Source organism: Rhipicephalus microplus, chromosome 4 (assembly GCF_043290135.1).
Source record: "Rhipicephalus microplus isolate Deutch F79 chromosome 4, USDA_Rmic, whole genome shotgun sequence".
Classification (NCBI taxonomy): Eukaryota; Metazoa; Arthropoda; class Arachnida; order Ixodida; family Ixodidae; genus Rhipicephalus; species Rhipicephalus microplus.
In genome coordinates, this window is record NC_134703.1 from 221,220,275 (window position 1) to 221,245,771 (window position 25,497).

The window sequence follows — 25,497 nt, forward strand, 5'->3', positions numbered from 1 at the left end:
TCTCCCAGGCATGTGAGCTGGATTCACGAGAGACTATCACCACGGTGGATCCTGCATGCAGTGTCCAAGAGGATTTCGACGTGCTAACCAGGAACACCGGGGTGAATTCAGAAGATGAATCGATAGCAGATATCGCTGAGTACCATGCAGTTGGGAGCAGCTCCCTGAAGTGCAAGCTAGCTTTCTCGGAAGAAAAAAGCTGCAGTGTTACGAGACGCGCTAAGCTTTCCGCCCGTCTAGAGAGTAAGAAAGATGTTTTGTGTGCAAATCATTTAGACTGCGCGGCAAGACAGCTAAAAAAACCAGCGAGAGTGCTGTAGAGCAAGAGGTGCGAGAAGCAGACTCAGAGAGGCCCCTTAAAAAGAAGCGTAGACGGAAGAAGCCTCGTAAAGGCAGGAAAGTGACAGAGAGCACGCGCTTGAAGAAAGGCAGTAAACGTTCAATCGTAGTAATTCGAATGAGGCGTTTGTCGTTGGCGACGAAGTTGCTTTGCATTTGTCCGAGCCACCGGAAGAAATGGAAAACAAAATTGCGCTAGGTGATCATGTAAACAGAAGGAAAGGTCATAGTAAGCAGAATAGGGTCCTTGTCATCCGCGCTCAAATCGGTGTGCATGCGTTCGAGCTGCCCAATGAAAAGAAAAAAAAAATAGCGCGTAGGGCGAAAATGCAGACAGAAGGAAGCGGGCAGTCAACCTTCCGTAGTTCTATCCATGGCACGTTTGATGGGACATGGGAGTGCAAGGTTGCTGACTCGAAAGGAGTAACCAAGCGAGGGGAACAAAGCAAGTCGCGAGCGATGAGCTTAGTGGGGCTCATAGGCAAAACGAATGGGTTTCGTCATTTTTACGTTCCCCGTTTGTCAGAAAAGGCCAACAGAGCTCGACCACCACCCCTTCGTCTAAAGTATTTAGTAAAAGACATGAGTATTTGAAAATGATAACCACCAGACTGGTTTATTTTGTTTTGAAAATTTTTTGACTGTTTAAGTCGACTTTGCTTTTTGAAAACGTTTTGTAAGTATCTCGGCTACAAAAGCGTGTAGGGGAATGATTTTACGTTTTGTTTATTTCTTAAGCAGTGTATGTTTTGCTTTTAAAGATAGGCGCTGTGCGGTGGCATAACGGCATTCCTAGGAGCGTTTGTCGAGTAAGAGCGGCGCTAGAAACAAACTTTGAGTGAGCGAGGAGACTCAAGGATATTTCTTGTGAGTTTTTAAGGATTCATGCGAAAATTTTTATTATTATTTTTTGTTTTCATCTCATGTGTCCGGTGTGGACGTAAAAAAAGTGAGTTTGTTAGTTCGGGCGTTATTGTGTAGCTTTTATGAAGTGGTAACCGCGAGGGAAAGTTAATTAGTAGTTCATCCACGCATTGGAACTACGACGTGCATTTGCAGACGTATAATGTGGATGTTCCTTATGCAGAAGCAGCACGACAGTCATTATTTTGTTAGCTCAAAGGAAACTGAAGAATAGCTTTGGCGGCACAAAATTTTGGGGAATAAAAGATAACGCCAAGCAAAATGCTTTAATTTCTGAGTATAAGGCCTGGTAGGTTACAGTGGATTATTAACACCGGCACACGAGTATGCCAGAGATAGCGCATCGATTGGATGTTGAGTTTCGTAAAAGCAGTTTAGGGGAAAATTGTTGGCGTGTTGGAATTGAGATCTTGAGGAAAAGCTCAGAGAAACGCTTCGATTGCTGCTTTGTGTTTGAATATAATAATTAAGAAATGTGTGTTTTTGAATATTTTTAGACTCGATGTGCCTCAAGTGCGGACAGGGTGCTCTCCTGTGTTTGTCGTTGTGTGTGTCTGTAATCCCAGGGAGAAAAGGCCCATGGATGACTGAAGATTGCCGTATTGCATTATCGGCAGTGGCCTGGATGACGCCACCAAATAACGACACTTCGGGCAACCTTTACGGCTGGTCACCCTTAAGTCGCTAGTTTCCCGCCAGTGGACGGGCTCTTGCGTTTGGCGGGCCACCCTTTTGTCGTGGCCGCCAGAACGGAAGAAAGACAGCCGCCTCTTTTTGTGGATATAAGGAGCAGCGCCGAGACGCCCTGCTGTTTCCGTGTATTAGGCACTGCGTGGCTGAAATTACTCTATGGAGCACCGCTGTCCTTCGGGTCTGCGCAGAGATGGGTCGCGTTGCGTCTTCGTGCCCCGGTAAAAGCCACAATGCCGAGATTCCACCGATTACAGACGTCGGACCATCACGCTGTGCGTCTCTGACTTATGAGCCGCCGACGTTCAAATCAGCACGAGATGTTCAGGCATGGTTCCTCGGAGGTTCCAAGACCGCGACTGCCGTTCGACAAAGCAGTGGTGGTCGGCCCGAGCGGCGAGATGACAAACTCGTTTCACCCCGCTCAAGCAAGATTTGCCGAAGGAGGCAGCATCGCCGGCACCATACACGTGTTTGGTTTGTGTATGTGTGTTTGCCGGGGGCAGTACTGGCATAATGACACTCGTGTGTGCTGCGGGACATGTTATTGGACAGTGCTGTATGGCCCTATTCCCTGATCTAGGTATCTCTGGAAATGAGACGGTATTTAATCAGCTCTCATGGGCTGCTTTGTGTGGTTCACGGATCTTGTTAAATAGACAGCCTTTTTCAATGTAGTGCTTTCAGTGTAGAGCTTCGAGCAAGAGAGCCCGTTCCATGTAAATAATGTAAATAAACCCTCTCTACGAAGGTCAACCTCCTCCTGCCTCGACAATGTGATCCCGGATCTCTGGTGCCGCAAACCCCGGTCGCAACAACGTGCGACTCTACTGTAGCAGCGGCTGTGCCTGGCCCGGCCTGATATTCTGTCACCTTCCGCGGTTCCCGAACGCATTACTGCGTTCTGTCCGGATGACCACTTGTGGCATTGAAAGACGAAGAGGCAGCGGCTGTGGAGAATTGTACGTGAAACACAGGGTTGCAAAGAGGCGTCGAAACTCAGTCTGGACATCGGATACCAGAAACTTGGGCAATTGCGAGGCCGTAATCATTTCGGTACAGCACTCCAAACTCCGGGCGTCAGCCATTACAGACGGTGCGCTCTGTCTGTATGTTGTAACTGCTGGTCGCCCACAATTCACGTGTCAGTGGACCGCTCGCCTATCTCTGTCTCTTAAATTGGAGTTCGTACATTGTTACATGCTCTACTTTGCTTGGGAAAGGGCTTACCACTGCCGTGGGCTGCGGGGGCAGTCGTCGAAGCTGACACACACCGACTGACAGAGATATATGCTGCATCATCAGTCGCAATCAATTAGGTGCCATTGAGGTGCCACGAAGGGGTGGAGTCAGGTCCTACGAAAAGGGACCGCGGAACCGCGATTGAAGAGGATGGTACCACAAGATCGAGTAGGTAGAGAGACCGAATGGAAAAAGAGGACGGTGACATGAGTTCGAGATGGTAAAAAAACCGAATGGAAAACGAGACGGTGTGATGAGATCGAGATGGTAGAGAGACAGAATGGAAAATGAAGATAACACTGTGCGCAGAGATAGCAATGAGCGTCGATTGGATGGTAGTGGAGGTAGTTACGTTATGATGAGGAAGTAAATTTAGGGATGGGAGACGAGGAGATGAGTGATCGAGGCGTTATGAAAGAGGACTAAGATGGAAATTACTGAAAGAGACAACGAAGGCGACGATGATGAAGACGATGAAAACCTTGACGAGTTGGACAGTGACCCCATGGATGAAGCACTGAGCCCCGACTCGTAAAGCCAATTGCGAGGCCCCGACAGCATGGACCATTCGTGAGACGAGCTTTATTTCCGTTGGACGAACTTTGCGGAAAGAGAGTCGGCGGATTGAAACATTGCGTTGTTTTAATAATTGATAACTTAATGACTTGTGTCGTCGCGTGGTTTCTTCATATTGGCGTACTCTTATATTGTTGTAGTTACTTTGCCAATGTATTCTGCTTCACATGTCAAGAGTGTCTAAATCATGTTTCACAATTTTGTGCAGCAGAACTGTTTCTATGCGGGTAGTGTGCGCGTAAGCCGTTTGCATTTAGTAATAAATGTAAAGCATCAGTAATTAAAAAAAGGTCGTAGCGTCTCTTATTTTCCGGCCCCTGCACAAATCCCTTTGTGGGGAAAGTGGTTGAGACGCATAGCCAAGAAGGAACTGAGAAAAGGCGTTGAGCTTCCCTCTTTTTGGCCGTCGACGGCATATAGCGGGGACGTCTTACTCATCTGTGGCTGTTTTTCAAGTTATATCATGGATTACCTCTCAATTAAATCATAAAGCCAGCGCATCATTATTCAGACCGCTCAATCAAGGGAAAGCTGTTCACCCGCCAAGTGCGCACCTGCGCACCTTTCATACACTGCGCACCTTTCATACTTTTTTGTCAAGACCACAGAAGATTGGAATGACCTTCCTTCTCACGTTGTGCACACTCCAGTATCTTAAAGTTCGAAGCAGTGATCGAGCATCTACCCCTTTAAGATCTTTGTAACAGGCCACCTCTCAAGTAAAATCCCTTCATTATATCAATTATTATGGCTCCACAGCGGTATGTCGCATTCTTTTATTTTAAGCGAGTGTTCCAACGAGATGCCGAAATTTTTCTCCATTATTTGGGCGATGTACTAGAGTATTAGCAGTTCATAATCACGTATTTAAGGCAGAAAAGTACCGTACTTACACAATTATAACACAGCCATAATACAGGTAGATGGGCAACTATTCATTGCGTCCAGAAAAATTGCAGAAAGTCATATTTTCAGCTGTGAACTGTTCAAGAATATAAATTAGAGGGGTCCAGCAAAGACCGCAGCCTTCATCATCTTAGCGATGAAAGGCGCGACTCAACAGGACATTCAACGAAATACTTCACGTATACCATCATCGACGCCGACACTTCAAGAGCCTTCGCTTCTCGCAGGTGCAAGTAGATGATGTAAAAAAATAACTGTCTATACGAATATTCCCAACTGAGTTGTCAGCTAGCCTGCCGAACTAGATACATCATTTCAACAAATATTATGTGTCTGTCACCTTTAAGTCACCAGACCCAAGAATGCGTCAACATATGAAAACTGCTGGCTTTATTGGCGAGCTCAGTGCGGTACGAATAAAACAGCTCACAGTTGCCGCCATTACTACAGACCGGTATGTTGAAACCAGAAAATGTGTTCGGGAGCATTAGAGTTGCCTGGAGCATGAGTTGGATACCGGTACGTTGTAAAAGGTTCGCACTAGCGAATAACAATTTCATAAACTTCATTCTTGTCTATGGTAGAGAAAAGAGACCTCTGAGTATGTCATAGTACAACATAAAATTATTGTTGACATAAAGTTTATCATGAGGCATAGTTTTTCATACATTTCGCCTGACAAAAATTGAGTGATGTAATGGAAAGTAAACGTTAGTACAGTATGCCCTGCGGTTCACTTTATATAAGCGCTCTTGACGGACATTTATTCTAAGCAGACATGTACGTTTTGTGAAGCAAGCGTACACTTTCAGGAGTTCGAAAGAAACCAGAAGATCTAGCCAAGTAATCGGCTGCAACCTACTACAAGGGTTAAAGACAGGCAATATGTGACTTCAGTGTTTGCTTGACGAAAGGGGACGCAGCTCTTCAACTCAGCATCTAGAAGAGTAGGTACTGAGTTTTTCGGGGCGTTGTGAAAGAGATGTGCTGTTCTCCTCTGTGATGAGCATTGAGGAAAGTCGGTAATTTATTGTCAGTGCTTGTTCGTGTCAGCTTCCATTTTGTTTCTTCCTGTTTTCCACACAAGTGAAATTTCCTTCAATTTTATCCTCCAAAACTACTGTACAAAGAAAAACCATGCAGTTGCGTTGTGGTAAGCGCCGGAGCCACGTGCCCTATAGGCAACTAGCGCTGGAGTTCCCACGACCACCCTGGTGGTGAGGGCGCGCACTTATCAGCTGCTCCTGCAAACGAGACTGGCGGCTTGTAAAGGCGGTAACGGTGCACATCGCCGTAAAAAAAAAAAAAAAACTACAAGGCACTGGTGGTGCTGCTGCGCATTCAAGTGCTAGAATATAGTGGTCAGGCGAGAAAAATTATGCTATCACTCTCCTGTCTAGTGCTGTCGGCTTGTTTCTAAACCAAATGACACGTGTCTCATATAATTATTCGATAGAGACGACTGCCACGAGTGGAAACCAGAGCCAAACAGTGGAGTTTAAACGGCGTTTTGCCGGAAATAAATAAAGCGTATTATGCAACATACGGCATATGTAAACTTCTTTCTTTATCTGGCTCGAGGAGCGTTGTGTCGTGCACTTCAATACTAACAAAGTTTCCCTGCGTACATTCATCTGACCACCACCAGACAACTCCATCTGATCTGACCACGTAAAGGGAAATGACGCGTTAAGCAGGTAGGCTTTCTTGTTAACAGTTGCATGTAAATAAAAGCTGCCTTGTCCGAGACTTGCGCGGGGCCACGTTCACCTACGCCTCTGAGCTGTTGTAAAAGATAGTTTCGCGGTGAACACTCGATGCCGAGATGCCTTTCCTTAACTTAATTTGTGCAAAATACGGGGTTCTTGTTACGAACAATCCAGCGCACAACTCGAAGCTTAGCTCTCTGGAGTCAGCAGATGCAGTAAGCTTTTTTTTTACTGTGTGCCGTGGCTAAGTAACATCAAATTTTATGCCTTGCTGGAAAAGTATCAACCGTCTTCGACTTTTATGCGTTGTTTACTTCACCTAAAACACACTTTCAGTTTTTTCCGCTTGCCTGTGTCGGCCTTAAATGAAAGTGTCTGTTCAACATCGATTATTGCTAGGCTTTCATGCGCCAAACAAAGTATAATTTTGATGTATGCTGTAGTGTGCGTATCACAATTGTGACCACTTGGGGTTCTCTAATGCGCACATATATCTGTGTTCATGGATGTTCCTTTTATATTTCACCCCAACCTAAAAGCGGCTGCCATGGTCGCCAATCAATCAAGAGGCCTCAAGAATAGCAGTGCCACACCACACGTGCTATGCTACCACTGTTGTTAGCTTGATCAACTTCCCTGTGCATACATACCGTGGATAGGTTGAACAAACCTTGCGAGAAAAAAAATGATGCAGCTACCACTTGCTGGGCTTTTGTACTATTTTGTTTTACTGCAGAGGTTAGCAGCGTGGTATCGCCGCAGTGCAAACTTATCAATGAAGGCATGCCAGTGAGAACTAGCAATACCCCAAAACCCAGTACGCAACCAGAAAATGTGGACAAGGGAGCTGCCAACACGGCCCAGCACTGTCCTTTCGATACTATATGCAGAGACGCAGTCCGCTTTTCAGGGCTTTTTTCTGTTTTTAGTGAGTTTTATTTGAGAATAACTTTCGGACAAAGTTATTTTTCTAAACCGCACCGCAGTATTACTAGCGCAATAGATTTGCGAGTTGTTCTGTCCAAAATGAAGCATGGCAGTGGCGCGCGCACCTGATCTCTGAGTGGTGCACTGCGGCCGGTCGGCTGAGAGCGAGCAGATGAGTTCAGACACGACTCTCCGCTAGGTGCTCTATTTAGGCGTGCCATCTATCCAGCGCCGGTCTCCAATTTGTTGTAATCAACCTCATAGACTCCAAATGGCATGTTTTTATTGTACTGCAAGATGGTTGGTACCTGTAAGGGGTATGCACTCACTGTATTACACAAAAACGTTTCGGCTATGGTGCATGAATTTCGTTAAACACACATCTGCAGTTTTTTCGCAGCAAAGTGCTCCTGCTGATGTACTGAAAAACAGTTTGTGCTACTCATTTCTTCTGAAGCTTTTTTTATACTTTAATTGAATCTTTGCAATAACACGATTTTCTTGCAACTTGTATGAACATGCTGTAAAAAGTAAACATACAAAGTTATTCATAGGAAGTCCAGTTCCTTTGTACAATGTAAAAAATAAGGATCCTCCTTCACAGAGGATGCTGAAGATATAGCGGTGCCGAGCAATTCCGTGAGCAAGAATACAACTAGCTTCTTAAGACGTAGCCTCTTCCCGGAAGTCATGCTTCAGCACAGTTACCACAGAACCCGCCACTCTAATAAGGCGACATATATTATTCCTTGATCAAAATACGACAATTTCCTTCGAACAAGGCGTTCGTGTGTATTCTATACGTTATCGCAACTAATACAAAAATGTTTGTGTCAATCGACACAACAGTCTGCTGTATTGTTCTGCACAACAGTCTGCTGTATTTTTCCACACAACATACTACGCCACACCACAGCTGTGCCTTGCAGCCTGCTTGCAAAATATAGCAATGGAGGATTTCCTTTATGTTCTGCGTGCTTGTGAATGTGAGTTATTTGCAATGTTTGTCGCAGAGTTTTGTTGCCTGGACACGAAGTTAATTCAGTTTATGGGCACACCTTCATTTGCAAGTGAACACAGGGTTCATAGAATGATTACACCATACTATATGTTTTGCACAAGTAGCATGATTTTTGGAATGAATGCAGTCATTCATAGATAGCTCCCTAAAGCTCCTGTTTGTTGTGTACAAAACACCAAATTGAACAGGAGTCCGGTTGAACTGAACTGTACACAAAGAACACAAGAATGAAGTTTGCAGCAAAGGCACAAAGGGCACATGACTTGTTTCTAAAGCTAATTGCGGCACTTAAATGAAGAAGATGGGACAGGTCGAACATACGCAACCCTGTCCCATTCTTGTGATTTGAAGTGCTACGCTGAGCTTCATGAAAATGTTACACCAACAAGGCCAAAAATTTACCAGTGCTAGGTTCACATTATATCCTCCCTTTCCACATTTCGCAGATTTCTTTCTGTTGAGCCAGCCTGCACATTCAAAGATGTTCCAAACAATGTGTGAATTAATGAGTGTAAAGAGTTTACTTGGACTTGCAGCTAATAAAGGTGCATAGAAGTGTTCCCACCTAAGCAGATGGAAGTTGCAGCATATGTTGGCAGCAAGTTAGTGAAGGGTGATCAGTTCTTTAGCAATATACATCCTCGCGAACAAGTTGTTCTTGGAAGTTAATGGTCGGCAACAAATAAACCAATATTCCAAGTCCTCCCCCCTCTTCCTATCTGTCTCTAAGCCACTTTCAAGCACTGTTTATATAGGAGCTACGCCTTGTTGTCCAGCAGTTAAACTCAGTCTTGGAACAAGCTGCACTGGTGGCCATAACAGCATCCCCCCTTTGCAGCCTTTAAACCTCTGAACTCTTTCTGCCAGTTTTGCCAATATGAGTGGTGCTGCAATACCCCAGTGTACTTTTTAAAAGACCTTCATCCGATCATGCGAAGGTGTGCGGTCCGTGAACGTATATCCCAAGGTATACCGAAAATCACTGAAGATATGAGTGAGGTCATCGGTAAAGTATAAAGGAAAAATTTTGATGCAACTTCCATGGACAAAACAAATAAAATATGGTCAACTAAACGTAAAGAACGTAATGAGGATGTTGCTTAAGTTTTCCCTGCAACATGTTCTGACACAGAGCTTGTTGAACACTGCTGAGTGACAAGACATAGCTGCAGCCTGAACAATTTCACTATGCCACCTCGTGTGCAAAGGCAAGAAAACAGAAAGCTTCTGGAGTCGCGGTCCTTACCTCACCGTGTATGAGCTTCCAACAACCCCGGTCTTCCCTCTCTATATGTTTACAAGAATATTGTGACCAGTGCACTCTTTGAACTTTGCACACTTATTGCCAGTATATACTTAGAACGCTACCTGCATAGATGGCAAAGCTTTCATGTCATTTAGTAATTAATTGTTGTGCAAGGTCAGAGTAAACAATTTACAACTAAGCCACAAAACCAGAGTGTATGTGGGCTAGTTTGTGTGTATGCACTGTGTTGCGTTATCTTGCAGATGTATGAGTCATACCTTCTGCAGCATGCCAAATGAACAATGAAATGCACTACTACATGCTTCTTTGAGCACAACTTTGGCAGACGTATTCAGAGACATAGTTGTAAAAAGTGCTAAAAGCCCGCTTATGAAACTGTTTGCATGACCCATGAACAGCTCCACTTGGCTCCTTTCTGTATGTCTGAAAAGGAAGTACAAAAAAACTAATGTGGCAGCAGCAATGTTTACAGTTTAAACCACTGTGGTATCTACTACATACATTACCTCCGTTCACGCCACTATTTTATGAATCACAAAAGCAGACGGTATTTCTGGACAAGAACAGATCACATGCAGAACAAGCAGCATGATGCTACGAAGACCTATTGCTGTAGTTGACAAGAACTTAACGTTAAGCACACTATATTCTAACTGCAAAAGAATTCATAAACTGGCATAACAAACTTCGTTTAATACGTGCGATGGTTGGCTGTTACAATTTATTTACCTACTTACACCATGGAGAGTTTTGTGGGGGGGGACAAAATAATTTTGCATTACATTATGAAATATTACACAAGACAAACCTTATTGTAGACCACTGCAGAGGCCTACGTGCGGCAGGGAACATAAAGTAACGGCACCTGGGAGTCTCCCTCCACAGGTGCTGTGAGATAAAAGGATCAGAACTTCGTTGTCGTCTCCGTAGCCTCCACCCATCCAGCACTCTGTCACTGCGCGTGACAGAGTGCTAGATGAGTACACGTTGCCTTAGTCATAACATCATGGTAAGGGTATTATCCTGATGAATACAATAATGAATCAACACAAATGGTTAGCAATAAATTAAGAGCAAGGATTGCATATGTAGGTTTTTAGAATCCAATAAACACTACATGACAGTTTTACATCTCATTACGGCAGTTGCTAACATGAAGGTGGGGGCTTGAATGAGTGTCATATTGCCAAATTAAGTGTGTTGTTCGAGCCGATGTTTGAATAAGACAATTTGTCTAAGTTGTGGCAGCAACCTTGATGCAGTTTGCTGTCTCGGTAAAGAAAAGTTCTGTTGTCGAATAACAAGCTGTAACATTCGTTAATGATTTTTTCTCATCAGATATGAGTCTCAACACATTCATTACAAATCCTCAACTTTATCAAATGGTTCTATTGTAATGATACTGGGTGCAAAACTTAAGCTGCAGAGGACAATGCATTTAGCAGGGGTCTGGCTGCTAAACAGCTTTATAACACTATGTCCATGATGCTAAAAATTAGTGACTCGACAAGGGGACATCCATTTACCAGAGCAGCAAACCGTATCAAGGTTACTGCCACGACTTACACAAACAATTTTCGTTCAAACACTCCAAACTACCTAATCTTGAAAAAATCTTGATTTGATCCAACATCAAACTTTCTTTGATGATATAACAATCATTCAAGCCCCTCCCCCCTATTTTCATTTTAACTTCTGAGGTAATAAGACAACTATTAGGAAGTGTTTGATAGAATTTGAAAATATGGACAATAAGCCTTTTTTTCTCAATTTATCGCTCACCCGTTACGTTTATGCTTTAGTGACTGTCTTATCAGCCAAAGAACCGAGGGTAAAAATATGTGAAGGCATCTTCAATTTTTAGAGTCAGAAGTATTTTTTTCTCTTGGTAAATTCCCTTCAAACAAACAATATAATTTTATTTTACAAGAAAGAATCACTCTTGTAAAACTTATACAAAAAACACTGCATTTTGCTTTGTATGATTCGATTGATATATGGGTTTAACATCCCGAAACCGCCATATGATTATGAGAGACGCCGTAGTGGAGGGCTCCAAAAGTTTTGACCACCTACAACATTTCCGCCTCCATCGAAAATTCAGCTATTGCAGCCGGGACTCATTCCCGCGACCTGCGGGTCATGGGCGAATACCATTTTGCCATGTTTTTTCACCACCAACATTAGTGTAAATTTAAACAAAAATTATTTCGATACCAGAGTAATGAAATTTTGCTGACAAGGAAACAAAGACTGATAAAAGCAAGAAGCAAAAATCATGTTTCAGTTATTTTTCTACCATTATTCAATTTGTGAGCACAAGGTTTCAGAGGCCCCTGCTGTATTAGAAAGTTTGTCCCCGAAAATAGTGCTGGAAAAACTTCGTCCCACATTGAGGCATCAAAGCACCAGTTTTCAAGAAAATATTGCAAATGGTAAAAAACCGCTGCGCAGTCTAACAAGACAAGACCATAAACTCGCAAATACTTACAGGGTAATGCTTCGTCACAGTTTCTGAGGCAGCCCGATGGCTTTTGTGTGTCCATCTGTACTGCCTTCTGTCCACCTTTGGGCCAGTTTTTGTAAATGTCTGCCGAGAAAACAAAAAAAAACATTAGAAACAATTCACTTTTTCCAGCATGCCCCTTGCAACAAAACTTGACTTTGTCGGCCTCATGAGTTAGCATGAAACCATGGTAACAGCTGCTGCGTTATGTATGTATATCTCATACCCCATTAGCAGGCTCCAAATAATGCCCAGTCAGTGTTAAGCAAGAAGTCTAACAGAAACAGGAACAAAATTTTACACTAGACATAAATTTAACTTCTTGATACTCACTCAGCCTATTTTCCTTGTGCAATAAATGCATACACGTTGAAAAAACTGGGCATACAAATATGGCCGCAGGTGAGTCAGGACACTTCAAATGCCAACTAACAATGACAAGGCAGATGAACGGAACATATAAGACGGTTAACCAGAGGCCCATCATTAAAACTATCTTTATATCACGACGTAAATGCATGCCAAAATTGGAATCATGCATTTTCGTACAAGCACAGAAATGAAGATATGCATATAATGGTTGAAGCTTGGCATAGCAACATGTGGTAGTGCATCTGTGAGCCAACCATTAAATAGCTCAACGAAGAAATCAAATGTTGAGCAGTTATCTTTCACATAGACCAAAAGGCATGCCGTATATCGACACTTGCCTTGTTTCGTTTCTAGCTTAATGTCAACTTTTCCGGTTGGTGTTTGCGGTGTCTTGAATACTCTATCGAGTATGTTTGCATGTTCTGCCTTTTTACCATGAATACCAACCTACTAAGCAGCTCATCTCTCCTATTTGAAATATGTATACAATCTAGAATTACCAATTTGTTCACTTGATGTAACAATACTAATGAGGTTCCGAATGTGAACGTCAATTCAAAAGCAGTAAGACTTTTAGCATTTGCCTCTTTTAAAAGTGCAACTGCTGCCCTAAAGATAAAATCCATTCAGTGCGGGGATTCTTGACATGGTTGCATAGCTGTAAGCAACGTAAGTTAAATTTTAGAACTATGAAAAGAGCTCTAAGCAAAAGCAAGACAAGCAACTAGCAAGAAGCCACATATTATCCGACCTAGAATTTATTTCTGGTAACCTAAAGTGCTGTGGCGCAGACCATGCACTTCGGCAACTGTTCCGCTTTCCTTATTGAACCAAAGCTTAGTAGAGTCAATATTGATATCTACATATTGCTCTGAAAACAGCAGTTAAATTGTCAAAAAGTAAAAGCCAAAAGACCAAAAAAGCTCTACGACTAATAAACTATTAAACAACTAATAATGCAAAAACACCCAGATACTGTTTTAGGTGCGCTGGTTGAATAGGTAATACGTAAACAAAGCAACTAAGCAAAGAACTGCCAGCTATGTAGCTGCAAAAGCGGAGAAAGGAGGTGGCTCTAGTGCCACAAAAAATCCATGAAAGTACTATCAACAGGAAAAGCTTGGTAGATGTTGAATACACAACAAATGCAAATTTCCGATACGTCGGTACTTAACGCTTGTAATTGGACTGGCGACTGCACAGGCAGAAATACAAAGTGCAGTATGGAATGTTTCTTTCAAAATTACATTCTTAGACAAAGTGATAACTTAGCTTAATCGAACATTTCGTGTCCCGCAAACTTTGCTGTTGATGGTACATATTGAACATACAGAATTATTTTCTATAATGGACACATAAATATTGACAGAAGCTGCAGACTATTTTCCAGATGAGCATTGCAAAATATAAGTCAACAAAGCCATGCAGTGCATAAATTGACTAATCATAATTGAAATGTAAAAAGCTACTAAACAACCCCAGCGTCTGAAATTTCTGATAACCTTAAAAATGTAAAACGTGAGGATGTTGCCACAAATTTTGTGTTCACATGATGCAATGATGAAGTCACAGCCAGTAAAACACACATCGTAGCCGTTTTCAGTTTCTCACTCGGCTTCTCCATCGTGCTCATGTTGAAGGGGGGTACGCATACATTACCATCATGAATACAGTCACATGGCAACAAAGAATGACGTCAGTAGTTTTGCAATCAGCATGCAGCCATCAACTAAGCAAGACCTGAATGATGTGCCGCTGTACAACATCGACATGGTGAGGAAGTACTGTGCAAGGCATAGGTGAGGTAAACAAATATGCAGCACGTTTCAGAACGACACAATCCATACGGCGTAATTTGAAGGCCAAAACACTATTTTATATTGCAGAGAGAACCTATTGACAGTCAGTGCAAAGTCACATCACTTCGCTAGCGAAGAGTATACACTGGTGAGGCATGAAGCGGTCACCATATTGTTTTTCGAAATTACGTTTCTGTGATAGTCACACAATGCGATTGCTGCAGCACTCTGTATGAATTAGCAAGATGGTGTGGAATGTGATAAGAAAGAAAGACAGAGCCAAAGCTGCCTAATGGCACTTTGAGAGAATGAACAACACACTGTGCAGGGAATTACTTTTGCAGATATATCCCCATAAGCTATAAGACTGACAATTAACATGCTCACTCTACGCAAGATAGGAATGTCTCGCACCTTTGCAAGAACTTTACTGTGGTGGCTGCGCTGTCTGTGTAGGCCTGAAGCAGCCGGCCCGTGGCTCTTAAATATCTGATCCGTTCGTTGAAAAGAACTTATGGCTTACAACCTTGTAGCACTGCTTTTCGGAGGTGCTTCCTGCGATAACAAAATAAGCACAACACAATCATGCTCTGTAAACCTCACGTGAAATCCACATTGGTGCCTTTAACAAAACTTTCAGCTATAGATTGCACCACAGCAATACTCCCTTCTGTTATAATGAAGAACCTTATTGCTTTCCCTGGCCTGGTTTCTTGTTTTCACCCATGAGAGAATCTAGCAGAAGTTAAGCATTAGTTGGGGAGAAAGCAGCTGAAAAGAAGAAATCTAATATACAATATAAAAATTATACAATAATTTTGCATGATATATGAAATCATAATTCTTTTAATGTCCACCACCAAGAAATGAGTGAGCAAGCTGTCACGTTAAGGTACGTACCAGAACTTCCTTGACCTCTTTACCTCCCGTCTCAGTGACCTCTTTTGCCTCCATTTTCAGGGCTCATTTTGTGCCCACATGTTTCGACGGGATTCAAATGGCGTAGGCTTGTCACAAAATAATGGAGTTTCTTGAATATGCAAAATACAGCTATGTAATTTTGCTCTTGAATTGTGCTGTTACTACTGACTCTGTAGCTGCAAGTGCCTGCTCAATGTACACAAGTGTGTTTAGCAAACCTGTCTAATAATGCTGACAGACAAAGAAAAACCAGTTCTCACTGAGCTACCCCCATGACAGCATCATGTTGCTTCACATAAGGGTTCCTGGTATGCAGGATGCAGATGCATGAACTGATAATATGTGGGATTTAACGTCCCAAAACCACTATATGATTATGAGAGACGCCGTAGCGGAGGGCTCCGGGAATTTGACCACCGGGGGTTCTTTAACGTGCACCCAAATCTGAGCACACGGGCCTACAACATTTCCGCCTCCATCGGAAATGCAGCCGCCGCAGCCGGGATTCGAACCCGCGCCCTGCGGGTCAGCAGCCGAGTACCTTAGCCACTAGACCACCGCGGCGGGGCAGATGTATGAACTGCTTGGCAATGTCGTACCACAGTGAACGTGATCGACATCTGCTCGAACTACGTGAGCAGCTGAAAAATGCTCCATTGTGAAAATAGGTGTAACAATGCAGTATTGCTAGCTGCCAGTCGCTTCATCGTACACCCACAACAAATGTTGGCACCAGGAAGGTTTCGCAGTGTATACAAGTGTCTAAACACAGTACTCAATGCTACCAGCTGCATTCTCTTATTTTATATCTAGATGCATAGAACGTGCACACGGTAGCCAATAATCGCACCAAGTAGAAGAGTCCATTTTAGGTATTTGTTATGTCCGGTGTTGTCGTCGGCCCATAGACGTACGCGTTTGTCGCGGTAGTCCAAAAAGCTCAGACAGCCTCGAACGGTTAAAAACAAGTTTATTCCTATTCGGATGGAGGCGGCGGCCGAACTGCCGGGGGGAAACGACGGTGGCTCGTTTCCGCCGAGCGGTGGAAGGGGAGGAGTCAACATCTGGAAGCAGTTTCAGCAACCGGTCCTTCGCGGGTTCGGAGGCTCGCTCGTGACACAGGGGTGCTTGGAACACAACATCTCCTCCCTCCTTAGCTTGTCGCTTGGAAGCGATCTGGGGGCCGCCGTGGGCGCGTGGACGTTCTGGGCGCACTAGGAAGAGAAGCCTCCGCTCGCTGGGTGTCGTTTCCCTTGTGTTCAGGGCCGGCGAGCGGCGGCGCCGATTCATCTGCTGCGAGATGCCAGGCTAAGTGGAACGAAGCTACCGTCGAGGTGGCTGAGGAGTCAACATCTGGAAGCAGTTACAGCAACCGGTCCTTCGCGGGTTCGGAGGCTCGCTCGTGACACAGGGGTGCTTGGAACACAACATCTCCTCCCTCTTTAGCTTGTCGCTTGGAAGCGATCTGGGGGCCGCCGTGGGCGCGTGGACGTTCTGGACGCACTAGGAAGAGAAGCCTCCGCTCGCTGGGTGTCGTTTCCCTTGTGTTCAGGGCCGGCGGGCGGCGGCGCCGATTCATCTGCTGCGAGATGCCAGGCTAAATGGAACGAAGCTTCCGTCGAGGTGGCTGCTTGAATGGGAGGTTCCCTTGGCAAATTACCTGAACGGCGTAGCTGATTAAAGTGTCGACGTGTGGCCTTTCCACCAATGTCGACGAGCCATGACCGCAAACCTATGCGTTTGAGTGCCGTCGCTTCAACACAGCCGGGCTTTCTGTGGAACTGGCAGGCGTATATGCGCTGTCCACTTTCTATTCTCCTGCTCTGCGGGAGCTTTTCTTCCTCCGACAGTGCTTTCGCTGAGGGCTTCGAGACAATTGCTGTCAGCTGGGTTCTCATTTCTCGTCCGAACATCCATTTCGGTGGCGTTTGATCAGTAGTGCTTTGAACAGTGTTGTGCTGTCTGAAGAGAAAGCGCGCGATGCGGCGTTGCATTGTCCCAGTCTGGTCTTTAGTAAGGGCGCGCTTTAGCTCAGCCACGTAGCGCTCGGCTTGCCCGTTCGTAGCCGGGTGGTAAGGAGCTGATGTAACACACGAGACGCCGTTGTCGCTGTAAAACTTGAGAATCTCCGTGGGCACAAACGGAGTGCCGTTGTCCGAGACCACCTTGCGCGGTAGGCCAAACGTTGCGAACAACGACCGCAGAGTGTCGACAACTGCTGCCGATGTCGTTATAGCCATTTGTTTTACCTCCAGCCACTTGGTGTATGCGTCTACAACCACCAGGAACGAACACTCTTCGATAGGTCCAGCAAAATCAATGTGCAGGGTGTGCCAAGGCGTGTCTGGTCTTTCCCATTCTGGAATAGGGGCTCTTGGCGGGCTTGTGTGGTTGCATTGGCAAGGCTGGCAATCGTGAACTGTTAATTCTATATCATGGTCGATACCGGGCCACCACATATAACTTCTGGCGCACTTTTTCATGGCAATAATGCCTCTATGACCTGCGCGGACAAGCGACATGGCCTGTTCTCGAAGTGCCACTGGAATTACAACTCTTGATCCCAAGGTGACGCAACCGCGATGAGTGCTCAACTCCGCAGCTCGCTTGCGGTAAGCGTTGAAGTGTTCACCCTTTAGCTTCTGCACGTTGCCTTCTTTTATAGCTGCGTAGACTTCCTTCAAGACAGTGCACTCCTGCGTTGATGCTGCTACCATGTCAGCTGTTAGCGGAGGGTTCGGCAGCGCCTTGAACATGAGTATATTACCCGGCGGGGGTGGTTCATCTATTGTGGTGTCTAGCGGCAGGCGGCTTAGTGCGTCGGCGTTCTTGTGTTTCTTCCCCGTGCGATGTACGAGTTCGTAATCGTACGCCGACATCTTGATACACCATCGTGTCATTCACCGCGATAATGTCTGTGGCATTGGTTTCTGGGGACCCATAATACCCAATAAGGGCCGGTGATCTGTTATGAAAGTCACTTTCCTGCCGGTAATGTACTGCCGAAAGTGATCTGCTGCGTAGACGATGGCAAGTCCCTCTTTATCTAGCTGGGAATAATTCCTCTCTGTCTGCGATAGGGTGCGCGAAGCAAAAGCGATCGGGGCTTCCCGTCCCTGGTCGTCAACTTGGGAGAGGACTGCTCCCACTCCGTATAGTGATGCGTCACAGGCTAGCAGTAGGGGTCTCCTTTCGTCGTAGTGTCGCAGAACAGTAGACTTGCGAAGTAGTTGCTTAAGGGCAACAAATGACTCTTGGTGGCGTGGCGACCAAGTCCATGGGACTTCTTTCTGCAGGAGCTGATATAGATCGTTGGCCACTGCAGCTCGATGTTCTAAGAACCGGTGGTAGAACGTCAATAGCCCCAAAAACGACTGCAGTTCTTGCTTGTTAGTAGGCGCTCGTGCTTCGGTGATTGCACGCACTTTGTCTTCAGTGGGATGGATAACCTGCGCGTCAATTTGATGTCCAAGAAACTTCACTTCAGGCACCGCAAAAACACATTTTTGTTTACTGATGCGCAAATTAGCATTTGCTAGCCTTTCCAAAATGAGCTCTAAGCGTTGTGTGTGCTCTTCATTGGAGGCGCCACCAACAATAACATCGTCCAAGTAGACGCAAACACCTGGGTTCCCGCTAAGTGTAGACTCCATAAATTTCTTGAAGATTGCTGGCGCTCCAGATATTCCGAATGGTAGCCTTTTAACTTTGTAAAGACCCTTAATAGTGTTTATTGTGAGCAGTTCAGACGTTGATTCGCTCACCTTCAGCTGCTGGTAGGCTTGTGTCAAGTCCAAGGTGCTGAAGATTTTTGCACCACGAAGCGTGCTAAAAACCTCTTCCGGTGTCGGCAGTGGGTAGGAAGATGCTTTTGTCGCCAGGTTGACAGTGCTCCGGTAGTCTCCGCAGAGGCGTAGGGTACCGTTCTTCTTTCGGACAACAGCGAGTGGTGTAGCCCATTCCGAATGTTGCGTCGGTTCGATGATCCCTTGTTCCTGCAGTCGGTCAAGCTCATTCTCGACTGACGTTTGTAGGGCGAAAGGCACCGACCTAGCTTTCAAAAATTTCGGCGTCGCATCCTCCCGCAGCTCCAGTGTGACTGGAGGTCCGTTGTTCCCTGGTATTTCTTCGGAGAAAACCACTTTGTACTTACCTTGAAGCTGCTCTACTGACGGATAACTGAGTGTGTGGTGAACTCCGCCAATGACCACTCTAAGGGGGGTGAACCAATTTCGTCCTAAAAGGCTTGATCCAGAACCTAGGACGACTAGCAACGGGAGCTGATGGGTCTGCCCGTTGTAGTACACGTCTACGTTGGCACAGCCCAGCAGTGGAAGGGAATGTCCGGACCACGTTCTCAGCTGCGTGTCGTCTTGCTGGAGAGCTGGCGCGTTCTCACGCCAAGTAGCGCGAAAAGTGTCCTCACTGCTGAGCGTACATACTGCTCCGGAACCCACCTCAAACCTGATAGGGCGCTGGTGTACCATAATTTCAGTTGTAATCTTCGGTCTCGTTCCGAGGTTCACAACGGCGTTTAAGTCATATAGTGCCGATGACGTTAGTTCTGTTCGGCTTGTATCTTGCGTCTGGCCCTCCTGTGCGTCGACATTGTTGTTACGTTGCACTGAAGTCTTCGGTTCGAGCTTTTTGCGCTTCGAGATGCATGCCCTTGCAATGTGTCCCAGTTTTTGGCAAAAATTGCAGGTCGCTGTCTTGTATCGACATACCTGGGGATCGTGCATGTCGTCGTATCGCCAACAGCGCTGTGTTTTTCTGCTTGATTTTGCGTTAGACGTGGAATGACCTCACTGCTGACTGGTGTGATGCACCGGCTCGACGTTCCGTCGAATATCCCTCTGCTGGTGACCGGCGCTCTCCGCTCGTTGGGCGATGTCGTAGGCTTTGGAGAAAGCGAGACCCGTCTCCGCGAACAGTCGTTGTTGTAGGCCTGCGTCACGCAGTCCGCACACAAAACGGTCACGCAACATAACGTCCAAGGGGAGCATAGTGGTGTTAGCAGGTGTGGCAGTCGATCCTCCCTCCTGCGCAGTAGCTGCAGCTGTCATGGCCAACGTCCCGAAATTGCAGTCAGCAGCGAGCTTTTTGAGAGCCGCTACGTATTCGACCACTTTTTCGCCTTCCAGTTGGTCTCGCCCTTGGAAGCGGGCTCGACAGTAGACCTCCGATGGCCTTGGGTCATAGTGCTCATGTAGCGCTGCTACGATGTCGTCGTAGTGAACGGCTGCTGGAGTGCGTGGCTGAATCAGGGCACAGACTGTGTCGTAGGTCTGCTCCCCACACAGCGTTAGCAGGTTGGCCCTCTTCATTGCTGCATCAGTGATGTTGTTAGCCTCGAAGTAAAATTGCAGGCGTCCAAACCACGATGACCATGATGAGCCGTTGAATTCGGGTAGCCGATTTGGGAGCCCCTGCATAGCCATAGCTTGTAGCTTGTCAATATCGTTGCGTAGCGTTGGTCCAAATCCACTTCCTCGTCGCCACTGTTATGTCCGGTGTTGTCGTCGGCCCATAGACGTACGCGTTGGTCGCGGTAGTCCAAAAAGCTCAGACAGCCTCAAACGGTTAAAAACAAGTTTATTCCTATTCGGATGGAGGCGGCGGCCGAACTGCCGGGGGAAACGACGGTGGCTCGTTTCCGCCGAGCGCGGGAAGGGGAGGAGTCAACATCTGGAAGCAGTTTCAGCAACCGGTCCATCGCGGGTTCGGAGGCTCGCTCGTGACACAGGGGTGCTTAGAACACAACAGTATTTTATATTATTCATAGACAAGAATCAGGCACATTACTCAAAGCAGTTCTTTAGCATGATAGGTGAAAGTGTGCTTGCAAACGTACACAGAAAATGAGCAATTGATCATGAAAATGGAAAAAAGTAGGTTTATGTTCGGCAGAAACAAATCGCATTCAGTAAAGACAGGCCAAGATACTACATTGATAAGTCTGTAAATTTCAAAGTGGATCACTATTCTTCACACTATACAAGTACTTACAAGAAAGAAAACAACGCTTCCTACAAGAAACTCTGAAGTTTTAGAGTTTTTGCAGAAATCCACTTGCCAGTACCCATTCTACAGAAAGGCAACACTTTGCGAAACCAATTCCCGTTTCCAGACGAAATGCACTCGCCATGGTGACAAGTAGGCGGAGTACTTTTCTACAGCATGATTTATTGGAGCTAAAAACTATTATAACTTTTTTCTTATTATAGCTAGCAAGATCCATTCTATTATTGTTTATGTGAAGCAATTTTATTTCACTGGAAGCTCACAAGAATAAGGGCCACATAATATTGAACGAAAAACAAAGTGACTGGTTGTGCAGCAATTTAATACTATGCTCATTCATGGAAACCATTGGACTTCTCCCTCAAATAAACGTTGCACATAATTAACACTTTGACATGAATAAGGTTAAGTTGGTAGGTAGCATACATTTTGATGTTACTCCGTATACCCTCACTTATTTTGCAATATTTTCACTTCGACATGACTAGCTCAAAAGAACACTCTTCTTCATTAAATGGAACTTTATACATTACCTTGGAGTTAGCCGCAGATGCTGAATAAGCACCTCTTATGGAATGCTTGGATCACCATGTGGTCAGCAATGCACAGTTCGTCAGGGAACTGATGTTTGCTACCTGCAGTACGCAGCCAAAAACTTAGGCATTCAAACAAAAGCAAAGCAGGTATGGCAGCAGCGTTTCGTCCTTTGGAGATAGAGAGGGAGAAGGGGTAATGCAGCATTGTTCTTCATAAGCTACACACACAAGCATCATCTGTTTCAGTTTTGCGCATAAACAGTATAAAAGAGTGAAAATGGTCAGAGCAGACAAGCGGCCGCAAATTTGAAATCCTCCAAAGCAGACAGAAACGTTCACTTAAAAATTTACAGTATACATTCTGTGCCATCTATAAAAAGTATGCAAAGTGCTGAATTTCACTAACACTTGCACACTACTAAGCCAATGTGAAACGTCAACGTATTTCACTCGCTTCTCTGTCGAGCTGGTGCTTCCGAAATTTCCTGAAGTTACACAGACAGCAAAGGGGTCTGGCAAAATTTAATACACCCATTCCAACAAGAACCGCTGGTTTTCACCTCCAAGTGATAGCACCAAATTAAGTCATTTATTAGTGACATGCGACTAATGGCAATTAAAAGCATTTGAATAAAAAATGCAAGTATATTTCAGTTTTACGTTCGATTTCTATTGTTAATTCTTCCGCATGTCACATTTTTTCTGATGCTGGGTATCGAGATAAAGGCAAAATATTTTTAAATTATAGCACTAAAAGTATGTTTACCAACAACAGTCATACTAGATTGTACCAAGTAGTGCTAGCAATATCACTGCAAACATTCAGAGCAATGACAACGGCATATCTCAGAGACCTTCACAGCCTTTCATTAAGCTGCAGTTAAATGCGGCAGCCGCAAAATGAACTTTTAACCCCTTCTTTCAGAAACCGAGTGAGCTGCTTTTCTTCAAAAAACTTGCGGACGCAAGGTGCTGACATTGCTGGAAGTAGATTTAGCCCCGGCAATGGGAACTATACCGCTCGGAGTTGATGTGCCGGCTGTCTTAACAAACCGTTACAGTGAAGGCAGCTTCTTCGTCCCTTTTCGTCCTATGAGCTTGGGAAGCACCCGTGCTAACGCGCTGTGCATCCCTCGGGGTTGCTCGAATCAGGTGATTTCTTCCGAATGGTGTTTTCGTTTTATTCTTTTTAATGCATTTTTTGTGATAGCCAAATAGCCAGACCCATGATGCGCCACAGCATAGGTCACTGGTGCCCAAATGAGACTAGAAATTCACTAACGGACACTGCGAAAATAGCGAGAGTCAAAAGCACAACAAGCTGAAAGTAACTTAAGCAACTACTGCCGGCGCAAGACCTGCAAACGGTAAAATAAACGCGGCCGGCAGAATATGCTACAATAATATTCATAAGTGCATTATTGCAATCAGAAACAGCCCAGCTATCACACCCCTGCTAATCAATGTGGCTTGTTTATCTACACGGAACACGCCAACTGAAGTTCGGTCGTGTCGCCTGATAAAGCAACTGCAACGAGAACCATGGCATGCGCAGTTTTGTCGGCCACTCACCCCGGACCTAGAGAGTTTTCGTCAACTATAACGCAATGCGTACTGTAACAAGACACGTGACAGCAGCTATCAAGCCCACACCGCTAAACCCCTGGTAACCAACTTCACGGTCAGGGGCACGTGAGACCGTTGCACATAGTTCGCAAATACGCCGAAGCCGCGCGCGCGAAAAACAAAGCCGCTCTCAAAACAGCGTAAACATTCAAGGCAAAAGCATTTCGTCGGCAGTCAAACAGGCCGAAAGAGGGGAAAATTCACGAGAGCCGTTAGATAGGACTTACCTGATAGCGAAATCCACAAAACTTGCTCGCTGGTCATTTTGGCGGGAAAGCTCCAACACAATTCGAAGCAGTGAAGTTAACGACAGCTTGCGCAAACTTCTGTTGGCATATTGTCCGACTTCACGCAACCACAGGATAGCCGATCGAAATAGTACAACGCATACACGTCTTGGTGTCGCAAATCGCCGTTGAACATGGTCGTTTCTAACGAGTCTACGACCGTGACGTTCCGCCTTAACAAGCGTTCATGTTGGCTGGCGAGCGCCGCGCACGCACGACCTTGCATGCGCCACGTCATGGAGGAATTTTTTTCCTCCATGCACCGCGTACATATATCAAGTGACAACGTCGGAGAGATGTTATCGTGAGCCGGCCCGCCGACGCATGCCCGCCTGGATCGGCGCAAGTAACTCTGTTCTGGTGTCGTGAAAGGGCCCACGCTCAGAAGAGTTTCTTGTTGAAAGAATATTGATACCAGGCTTTGTGGTTGCGGTATAAGCTCGCTGTATTCACTGCACTTCTACTGCAGTACAATAACCTGTGTACTAGAGTATAAGACAGTTCGCAGAAATAGTGAGCTTGTCGTAGTCAACTTTCGCATCCAAACACATTATAAGTACACCATGAAATTATGCGTACGCACTGTTTGACTGACGAGATGAACTTACGCATTCAGTTGTGCAAAGCACGTATACGCTATTTTTTGCCTGCGAATCTGACCACTTTTTTATTGTAAAGCGAATAAAACAGATAAAAAACCTTCCTTGTCAAGAATAAGAAAAAATTGTGCACCAGCTCTGGTAATTTGAATGCACTTGGTTTTTTATTCGTTGTTGTACGCACAATCTTACAGCCTGAAATGCTTGATGATAGGGCATAAGAATTTTTACATCGGAGCGATCAAAATAATTCAAAAGTTCCCGCAAGCTCATAATAACGTGTGGAACCCATCACTATTTTGATACTGGTTTCAACAACATATCGGCGATTATATTGAGATAGAACCACCAATATATATGTGCTTTCTTTGGCAAAACAAGCCGCTTACAACAATGCAGCTGTGCCGCATTATCAGTTGTATCAAACAAATGTACCTGCGCTGCATTCGTGCCAAAAAATAGGGGTAATGCGCCTGGCGTGTAAACCTGGAAAAGAAAGAAGAAAACGAGAATTGTTTGCGTCCCAACACCTCTCTATTATTACAAGGGACTCCGTGTGGCAGTGGTCTTTAGAAATTTCACTACCTGCCATTTAAAAAGATAATGAATAAAAACTAAAAAAATTGACGATGTAGTGGAGCATACGCACTAACGTGTATGCGCCTTCCAAAGAGAAGGAAAAACCCCGTGCTCTGATTGCACGAGAACCTGGGCCGCCTTTTGCCAGACTTGTCGTACGGCCATTTTTCGTTGCGACATCGTTGCGACTTCTCCGGTTCAATAAACGTCATCACATTTGGTGGAGGCTGCTGAGACCCCCAAGCAGACCTGGAGCTCCGCTCTCGCAAGTTGCCCGAGAGACCACTGCAAAACATGACTGACGCAGTCGCCAACCAGCCCATCCCAGCCCAGCCAGCACCATCGGCTGTCCCGTCTACCTGCCCCGGCGCTACTCGCCAACGGGACCCACCAATCTTCAGCGGCAGTGGCGAGCAAGACGTCGAGGACTGGCTCTCCTTGTACGAACGCGTAAGCGCCAGTAACAAGTGGGACAACGACTCTAAGCTCGCCTACGTTATATTTTACTTGGCAGACGTAGCTAAACTTTGGTTTACGAACCGCGAAACCGCCATCGCCAACTGGTCTTCCTTTAAGACACTCGTCACTGAAGCGTTCGGCCGACCAGAGGTCCGCAAGCTCCGCGCTGACCAGCGCCTGCGCCACCG

The 25,497-nt window shown here is 45.4% G+C and overlaps 1 protein-coding gene and 1 long non-coding RNA gene across 4 annotated transcripts in view; both read right to left on the bottom strand.

Annotated features, from left to right (window-relative positions):
- LOC119172481 (uncharacterized) overlaps positions 1–25,497 on the bottom strand; it is a 647,431-nt gene that overhangs the window by 582,642 nt on the left and 39,292 nt on the right. The window lies entirely within an intron of this gene.
- On the bottom strand, positions 5,047–23,853 carry LOC119172483 (uncharacterized). Its single transcript, XR_005109960.2, has 5 exons — positions 23,613–23,853; positions 21,757–21,858; positions 14,693–14,833; positions 12,093–12,191; positions 5,047–10,024 (listed from the first exon to the last, which is right to left on the bottom strand). It is a non-coding gene; the product is annotated as an uncharacterized LOC119172483 (long non-coding RNA).